Below are 9,660 nucleotides of genomic sequence, written 5' to 3'. Positions count from 1 at the left end.
GATAACCCCAGTCACCAAATCAATCTAATACAATTAATTTCAAATTTGAAGACAGCATTGTTGTCTATCATCCTTGTACAAATGATCTTTTAGGAGCAATATTATGTATCACTGATTTTGTGAATCATAGCTGACCCTCGAGTGGGTTTACAGAGGCAGTAATCTCATCAGAAGAGACTGTTCATTTTCCTTCAATGGCGTAGTTGGTAGATTTGAACCATATGGCTTCAGGTTGACAGTGCAGCTCCTAACCACTAGGTCACTACAGCTCCCTAGGAGAAATAGTAGATTCCACAAAATTAACAAAAAGTTCAATGAAATCTTTCAATGCCGAATGCAAAGAAAATACAAAAATCATGATTTTAGGGTTCTTTAGAATAACTGTTAATGAAGAGTGAGAAAGAAGTGCTTGAATTACTTAAACTAAAAAACAATCTATTTAATATATTCATTTATACTATCTATGTTCCCAAGACACAAAGATTCCCAAGAAACAAAAAGCCAAAATTTCAAATACAGGTACTTAATTCTGCTAGTGAAACCTATTTTTTTCTTGCATTTAGAATTTCTTACTGGTGTCAAGTAGGTTTAAAATCACAATAACTGTCCATCAGGACCCTATTAGATTTCTCCTTAAAGAGCAGCTGTGAATTTGAGCCACCAAAAAGGCCTTGTAGGGTTTACCCACCTAGTATATATGTGCTATATTATGCAGTTTATATTACTTTTATGTATTTATATATAGATATATATTTACTTTAAACACATTTATATTATTATAGATTAACAAATGTTATGGGAAAGATCCAGTGGGAACTTGCAAGGATTGGGTCATGATGGGTAAGTTCCAATGGTGACGGATTTTTTTTTAATAAAACATAGTACATAGGAATGATTGTATGAAACACAGTATGAGTGAAGAATACTGTGAAGCACAAGGCATATGAACTTTGTGAGCAAATGGATATTAAAAAAGCCAAAAACAACAAAGAGAACTGGGGGAGATAGGGAGGAAAATGTTCAACAATGAATGAATGAAAAAATCCAACTTTTCTGTAAACTTTTGTAGAAATGACAATAAAACATTTTTTAAAAATGCTACATTATATAATTTATTATTTTATATTGTTGTTGTTGAGTACCATTGAGTTGGAACTGACCCATAGTTGACACTCCGGCCGTTTTTCAGAGGCAGTAGATCATATGGAACTTGACTGTCCAATTTTCTCCCACAGAGCAACTGGCAGATTTGAACCATGTGTCTTCAGGTTGACAGTGCAACTCCTTATCATTAATATATACTTATGCCCCCAATCAACAAGCATAGTACCAACATTCAGGAGATCAGGAGATGTACTGCACTGGGCAAGTCTGCTCTCAGGGATTTCTCCAAACTACTGAGTAGCAATGAAGTCAGTCTGAAGACGAAGATGTGCCTGATTCAGGCAATGGTCTTTTAAATCCCTTGCTATGCATCTGAGAGTTTGACAGAATAGAGGTTTTTGAGTGTGTAATGTTGGAAAAAGAGTACTAAAAATCCCATGGACTGACAAAAGAACAAACAAGTCTATCTTAGGATAAAAAATACAGCCACAGTGTTCTTAGAGGCAAGGATGGTGAAACTGAGGCTCATGTATTTTGGGCATGCGGCTAGGAGAGGCTATTCCTTAGAAAGGGATACCATGCTTGGAAAAGTGGAGGGTTCGTGAAAGAGAGGAAGACCATCAATGAGATGGACTGATACAATAACTGCAGCCATGGGTGCAAGAGTGTCAGAGATAGTAAGAATGGCACAGGACAGGACAGGGTTCACATCTGTTGTTCACAGGATTGTTTTAAGTCATACTTGACATAACTGTATCTATCACCACATCCTATATTAATACTCCAAGTAATGGTAAAACCAGCTAACTATCATTTCTAACATTCTACAGTACTAGAAATTGGGAGAGGAAGACTGAGAGATAGTCAAGCTATACCAGTTTTATATTAAAAGCATTTCTATTAAAAATTTAAATACAATTCTTATTTCCACATATTTAAGAATAGGAAATTCATTTCATTACTTGCCTCAAAAAAGTTGTTGACATCCTCTGTGGCCATTTGGTAAGTTGGTCATTCTTCTGTCAGATGAGATTTTAAAAACATCAGGGATCTACGGATTTAGGAAGGAAAATATTCTGTGCTCTTGGCTTCTGTTATTTTCTTGGTCCTATTATAAAAGAAACAAGGAGGAATTTAGCAGTTTTTAACAGGTGAATTATTATTCTGTGTTTCTTTAGATTCATATTTAAGAACATTTTTACTTTGGTTTTTTAAAATGAAGTTTTACCATCTCAGAATCTTTGATTAACAAACAAGACTTGGTAAATTTGTGACTAGAGGGAAGAAAAAGGCATATTAATCAAATAATTCAATCTCTCTATTTTATGCTACAAAACCACTGCCATGGAGTTGATGTCAACTCATGATAGGTTCCAATGTATGTCAAAGTAGCTTGCTCTATAGGGTTTTCAATTGGAAATGCTTTAGTAGATTATGAATGCCTCCATTTCTAGGTGTCTGTGGGTCACTGGAACATTAAGCTATTCAATTAACAGTTTAGTGCTTTAAGTGTTCTTATCACTCAATGCCTCAATTTTACAACATAAAGTAAAAAACAAAACAACAACAAACACCAAAAACATTCAAGCCTATGGCCTTTGATTCTTAACACAATGATTCTGAGCTCATGAGTTACATAGCAGAATGAGTCCCACAGGGCTTTTTGGACTGTACACTTGACAGAAAAAGATGATGACACTTTTTGTTTGTAGGATCCTTGGGTTTGAACTACCAATCTTTAGGTTTAGGTATCAATGCAGAGTAGCAGGTCGGATGATTCCAAATTTGGCTTCTCCAGATCATTGTTCTTTGGTCTTGCTATCCACTCTATGGTGGTGGTGTTGTTGATTGCAGTGCAATCGAGTATGACTCATAGCGACCCTATGGACAAAAGGCCTGAAGCCTTTCTATAACTATTAACATTTATCAAAGTTCATAGTTTCCAAAGGCATGTTTTTTAGGAAGTGGATGCCACTCCTGCTTCCAAATCACTCTTTGGTAGAAATTTCTAATCCATTATGCTGATGCCACATTTCTCTTCATAATGTCTAGACTCATGTTCTGCATATAGATTGAAAAGACATGGAGACAGGGTGCATCCCTGACACACTCCTTTCCTGATTTTGAACCATGTTTCCTTGCTCTATTGTGATGACAGCATCCAAGTCCAAGTACAGGTTTCTTCATGAATCAAATGTTCTGGGATTCACATTCTTCTCAAGGTTCACCACATTTGTGATCTATACAGTCAAATGTCTTTGTTTAGTCAAAATGACCACAGATCTTCCTTTGGTACTCTCTGCTTTCAGCCAAGATCCATCTGACATTGGCTAGGATGTCCCTATTGCCATACATCTTATAAATTCAGTTTGCATTCCTGGCAGTTTTCTGTTGATGTACTGTTTCAGTCGCTTTTGGATAATCTTCAGTTGGATTTTGCTTGTATGCAATACAAATTATATAGTTCCATAATTCCCACACTGTAGTGTCACTTCTTTAAAAAAATATGGATCTTTCCCAGTCCGTTGGGCAGGTAGTTGTCCTCCAGATCTCTTGGCACAATCTAGTGAGAACATCCAGGAAACATCTGTTTTTTGAAATATGCCATCTGGTATGTGATCAATTCCTAGGGTCTTACATTTTACCAATTCCTTCAGAGCAACTTGAACTTCCTCTTTCATTATCATTACCTCTTGCTCATGTGTTGTTTCATGAAATTCTTCTGTGTCAAACAATTCTTTTTGGTACAGTGTCTCTGTGTACTTCTTCCATCAATTTTGGATGCTTTGTGGATCATTCATGGTCTGATATCCCTTTCCAAGGAATAGCCTGTCCAGGCAACAAGTCCAAAGCAGGTGAGATGAAGCTTTGCTATAAGGTGCTCCACAGACCACTCCGGTTTCACTTTTTCCATGACATAGCTGTATGGCAGTCCATGGGACAGTCAGTGTTCTTCTCCAACAGCACAACTCAAAGAAAGTAATTCTTATGTCATCCTCATTCATTCTTCAGCTCTCAGATGCACAACAGGTAACTGAAAAAGAATATGGCCTTAATATGGCATACCTAAGTCTTCAAACTAAAATTATTGCTTCTGAATAATTTGGAGAGGCCCTTGATACCAGACATGGAAAATGCAATCAATATGTCTCCTGATATTATGACTATTGGTACAAGGGTATTGATTTGGGATCCAAGTAAGATGAAATAATAAAAAATTCAGATGGACTGTTGTTGTTAGGTGACATCAAATTGAGTATGACTCACAGCAACCTTGTGAACAAAAGATCTGAACCCTGTTCTATCCTGTGCCATCCTCACACTTCCTGACACACAAAAGCCCATTGTGGCAGTTGCTGCATCAATCCACCTGGCTGAGGGTCTTCTTCTTTGTCGACCCTCCATCCTTCTCAGTATCATGTCCTTCTCAAAGGCATATCCCCTCCTAGCAACGTGCCCAAAATATGTGAGGTGAAGCCTTATCATTCTTGCCTCCAAAGAGCACTCTGACTTCACCCTCTCCAAGACAAAGCTGTTTGTTCTTTTTGGCCGTTGTCGGATGTTCAGTGCTCTTCTCCAACACCACAGCTCAAAGGTATCAATTCTATTTCTGTCATCCTTATTCATTTTCAGAACAGTACAATTCAACCAGTTACCACCAGTTAGAGGCAAAGGAAACATGAGAAATGAATTTTAATACTACTGTTTCAAGACTATTTCCTATAATTCTGTGTCAGCAGGTAGAAGAGAAGCTTCATTAAATAGGGAACAATACAAAGAGCATTATCATGATTAGGCTAAGAGCTCTGAACCCTGCCCTATCCTAAGTCAACCTCATTATCTCTGACACACTTGTCGCCATTGCCACAGTCACTGTGTCACTCAATCTCATTCAGGGTATTCTTCTCCTGTACTGATCCTGCGCTTCCAAGCTATCTTTCTCAAAGGACTGGTTCTTTCTGGCAACATGCCCAAAGGATGCATGACAGAGTTTTAAGGGTTTTTTTTCCCTCAAAGGAGCAACTTAACTTCCCTCTCTCCAGGACAGACCTGTTTGTTCTCTTGGCAGTCCACGGTATGTTCAATACTCTTCTCCACACTCCAACTCAAAGGCATCAAAAAGGCATTCTTTTTCTGTCATCCTTAGTCACTGGTTATCTCTCAGATGCATAGCAAGCAAATAAGAAGACCTTTGTTTTTGTCTCTATTTTGACATCATTGCTTTAGCACTCTAGAGGTGTCTCTGAAAGCAGACTTTGCTAAATTAACTCATCTTTTGATTTCCTGACTGCAGGAGACAAGAAGGTTGATTATGGATCTGAGAAAGATGAAATTATTAACCATTTTAATATTTCTCCTTCTTTCATGATGCTGCCAATTGGCCCAGTGGTGAGAATTCTTATTTTCTTGATGTTGACATGCAATTCATAGTGAAGACTTAAGTCCTTGTCTGCAGTAAACACTTTAAGTCTTCTTCAGTTTTTTTTATTAGCACAGTTGTGTCATCTGTATAATGCATTTTCTTGATGAGTCTTCCTCCAATCCTGGTATCATATTCTTCTTCCTAAAGTCCAGCCTCCTGAATGATCTACCAGACATTTAATTTGAAAATGTATGGATGAAAAATACATCCCACTCTTTTTTATTCTTCATGGATGATATTCTTGGCATCATTCCATAGGACACCTGGTCTTCAATCATTCGTGTTCAAGGCCTCAGACCTGTTCTTGAGATGGTTTTGAAATTCAGGTGGGATACACTCAGGTCATATTTTGGTTGTTATGGATTTGTTTTAAATTTCTTTTTTTAAAAATTTATTTATTGTGCGTGTACCGTCAAATAAGATCTGACTGGTACAGAAGGAAAATTTTTCCTCCTTCTCTGGCAGAGCATCTGGTAGATTTGAACAGTGTACCTGTTTTAATTTTCTTTAGCTTCAATTTGAACTTGCACATGAACCGATGATGGTTTATTTCACAGTCAACACTTGGCCTAGTTTTCACAGCTGACAGTGAGCTTCTCCAACAAATTTTTTTCCACAGATATAATGAATATCTATTTTGCATTTGTCAGTTTTTTTTGGGGGGGTTATTTATGAAAAGTTATTTGCCTAGGGAACAGTGGTGGTTTAGTGGTAAGGAACCACACTGCTGATGCATAGGTACATGGTTCAAATCCACCAGCTGCTTCATGAGACAATGAGGTCAATCTCTTCCTGTGAGATGTACTACCTCTAAAAACCTGCTAGAGGGTTGGCTATGAAATGGTTCCAATTTTATGATGCTCAACAAAAAACATGATTGGCCTAATCTGATGAAAACTCAAAATTCTACTCTTTAATCTATAGCCTCATTTCTGTCACCAAGTCCGTATTTTCTGACTAGTGGTAAGCAATTGAGTTCCCAATGCAAAGGTACACGACTTGAATCCAGGCTGCACTGAGGAAGAAAGATAGGCAGTCTCCTCCAATGCGACTTACTGTCTCCGAAAATCTGCTGCAGCATAAGCTATGAGTTTATTCCAGCTCCAGAGAAAACAACAACAACAACACGCACTCTCTGTTTCATTTCTATTCATAGGATTTATAATTTCTAAATATTACACATGCTCATAACTTAGTTGGTAGAAGATGTAAAGTTTTAAATTTATTAAACTTACAACTCAACTGTTGTTATGTGTTATTGACTCAAGTATGATTCATTATGATTCTATGAACAAGAGACCTGAAATTTGTCTCATCCTGTGCCATTCTCATCATCTCTGACATAGTCAAACCCACTGCGGCCATTACAGTGTTGGTCCATTTCAAGAAGGGCTATCTTTTCTTTACATGAATGTATACCTTTCCCCTGTGACTGATTACTGTCCACAAATATTCCCTACCTTTTAGCTCTTGTTATATCTGAAAAGTATGTACTTTCAAAGTCAAGTTTTTTTTTTACTTAATTCTGGGTAATGCACTTTCTTTGTTGTTGTTTGGTGCTGTCCCGTCAAGTACAACTCCAACCCTACAGAGAACAGCTATACATCCTGCCCTGATAGGGCCATCCTCATCATCTTGGACAACCTGAGCCCACTATTGTAGTTACTGTGTAAATTAATCTCTCTGAGGGTCTTCTCTTGCCCTGATCCTCCATCCTTCTATGCATGATGAATGTCTTGAAGGAAGATCCTCTCTTTGCAACAGTCCTGAACCATGTGAGACAAAGTTTTACCATCCTTGTCTCCAAAGAGCACTCAGGTTGCACTTTCTCTAAGACATATCTGATGTTCTTTTGGCAGTCCATGGGATACTGAGTACTCTTCACCAATATCATTGCTCAAAGGCATCAATTATTCTTCTGTTATCCTTATTAATTATCCAGCTCTCAGATGTATAGCAAATGAGGGAAAAGACTATAGTCTGTGACTTAACAGATATAACAGCAGATATCTATTGCAGAACAACACAATCAAAGAGAAATTTATTTCAGTACACTAGGAAAGTCTATTTCTAATTTAAAACAGCATAATCTTCATACATACATACATATTTAGAGAGAGAGAACTATTTAAAGACTGAATGCTTTAAAGCATAAATAATAAAAGATGGATGCACAGACACAAGGAAATGTTAAGCAGAATAAAGAATGCAGTACATATGCAGCAAAAGATACTAATAATTTATTACTCTCAGAAAATTATTTAGGATGGATGAAATCCTTAGGACATTACCTGTATTTACTTATCTATCTAAATCACTCTTTTACAATATGTATGTTTACTTCAGATTGAATGAACTAAGTGGAAGAACCAGGTTGTTGTTGTTCTTGTGAACCACTGAGCTGGAGTCAATCCATAGCTGATCTTCGGGTGGGTTTTCAGAGGCAGTTAATTGCACAGGAGGAGAATTCACATCCTTCTTCAGCGAAGCAGCTGGTGGATGTGAACCATGTGTCTTCAGGATTTTAGCACAGTTTCTTGCCACTAGGCCACCAGATCTCCCGGAATAATCAGGTCATCTTCATAATATCGTATTAGTTTCAAGTATCTGAAATTAAGGATCCTGTGATTGTTTCCTAAAATATTGGTGACTCTAACTAATAAGCTGTTTTCTGAAAGAAAGGTACATTTTTGTAAAGATTACAGTATAGGAAACCCTACCAGGCAATTCTAATCTGTCATATGGAATTGCTGTGAGTTAGATTCTGACCTTACAGTCACTCCTCAACTACAAAAACAAGTATATGAACATAAGTTAAATCTAGCCAGGTTCTACCTCAACATGTGGCAAATAATGACAATATTTAATTTTTTCCCAGGTGTTTAAGATTATAATCTGTTTAATAAAAAATTTCAATAATGTAAAACATACTTAGACCTGTTTTAGCAAAATGTGAGTGTCGCTATCATTTGACAAAGGCTCTCCAAAGTCTTAAAAAGCAAAAGCATCACTTTGATGACTAGAGTGTTTCAAATTTAAGCTACTGTATTTTTAATGCCATATATGCATGTGGAAAGCTGGACAATGAAAAAGGAGATTTAAGAACTAATACATATGAACTATATGTTGTGTGCAACTGTGACAGTACATATCATGCTTTTATGTGATTCTCAGTATGATGTAACTATCCTTTGTGCTATGAATCTTAAACCTCTAGATGGTAATGAGGCAAGGTTAGAGGCAGTTATATGGTGGTATGATCAGCCCAGAGAACTCTGGTGGTTGAGTGGTAAAGAACTACACCGCCAACCCAAAGGTATACAGTTCAAATCTACCAAGTGCTTCATGGGACAATGATGGTCAATCTCTTTCTGTGCTTCTGAAAACACACTAGAGGTTTAGTTATGCATAGGTTCTGACTCTATGGCACTGAACAACAACTATGATAAGCCCAATCTGATGTTGGAGTAGTTTCTTCAAGGCGTGTGTCTCGCTTTAAATATATTTAAGGAAACTCTAAAAAAGCTGAAAGTTTTTAGTCCAATATTGTGAATTTACCTCTGGACATGAACCAGTGACCTGTGGTACTTATCAATTTAGTAACCCTCTCTGATTCATTAGTCCCCTCGGTGCATTTCTCCTGAGGACTTGGGACTCAAAAGACTCTATAGGTGTGTGAGCCATTTCTTTGAAATAAATCTCTAATTCTTTTTATATATACAAGATTCACTGGTATGATTATCTAGAGAACTCAGTTTAAGGGAATGAGGACTACTGACTATACCAAGGACTGCTGAAAGAAAGAATACATATGTCTTAGAAGGAGTATAGCCAGAAAGTTCCTCAAAAGCAAGAATGGTGTGACTGTAACTTCATTTCTTACTTTTGACAGGGCCAATGAAAAATAGGAAGATTCCCCATGACTTGTACTTACACAGTGGCTAGAATGATTATTTTGTGAAGATAGAAGAAGACTGGAGAACATTCTTCCGTCATACATGAGTGCCATAAATCAGAGATCAACACTATCAATAACAACACTGTTGAATAGACCATGTAAAGAAATGATTAAATAAGAATATTAGTGAAAACTAATCAGGTCATCCTTTATAGATGACAGACTTTTAGTACTA

Source organism: Elephantulus edwardii, unplaced genomic scaffold (assembly GCF_000299155.1).
Source record: "Elephantulus edwardii isolate Elephantulus edwardi_28Jun2011 unplaced genomic scaffold, EleEdw1.0 scaffold00010, whole genome shotgun sequence".
In the NCBI taxonomy this organism is placed as follows: domain Eukaryota; kingdom Metazoa; phylum Chordata; class Mammalia; order Macroscelidea; family Macroscelididae; genus Elephantulus; species Elephantulus edwardii.
Note: the sequence above shows the minus strand (reverse complement) of the source record.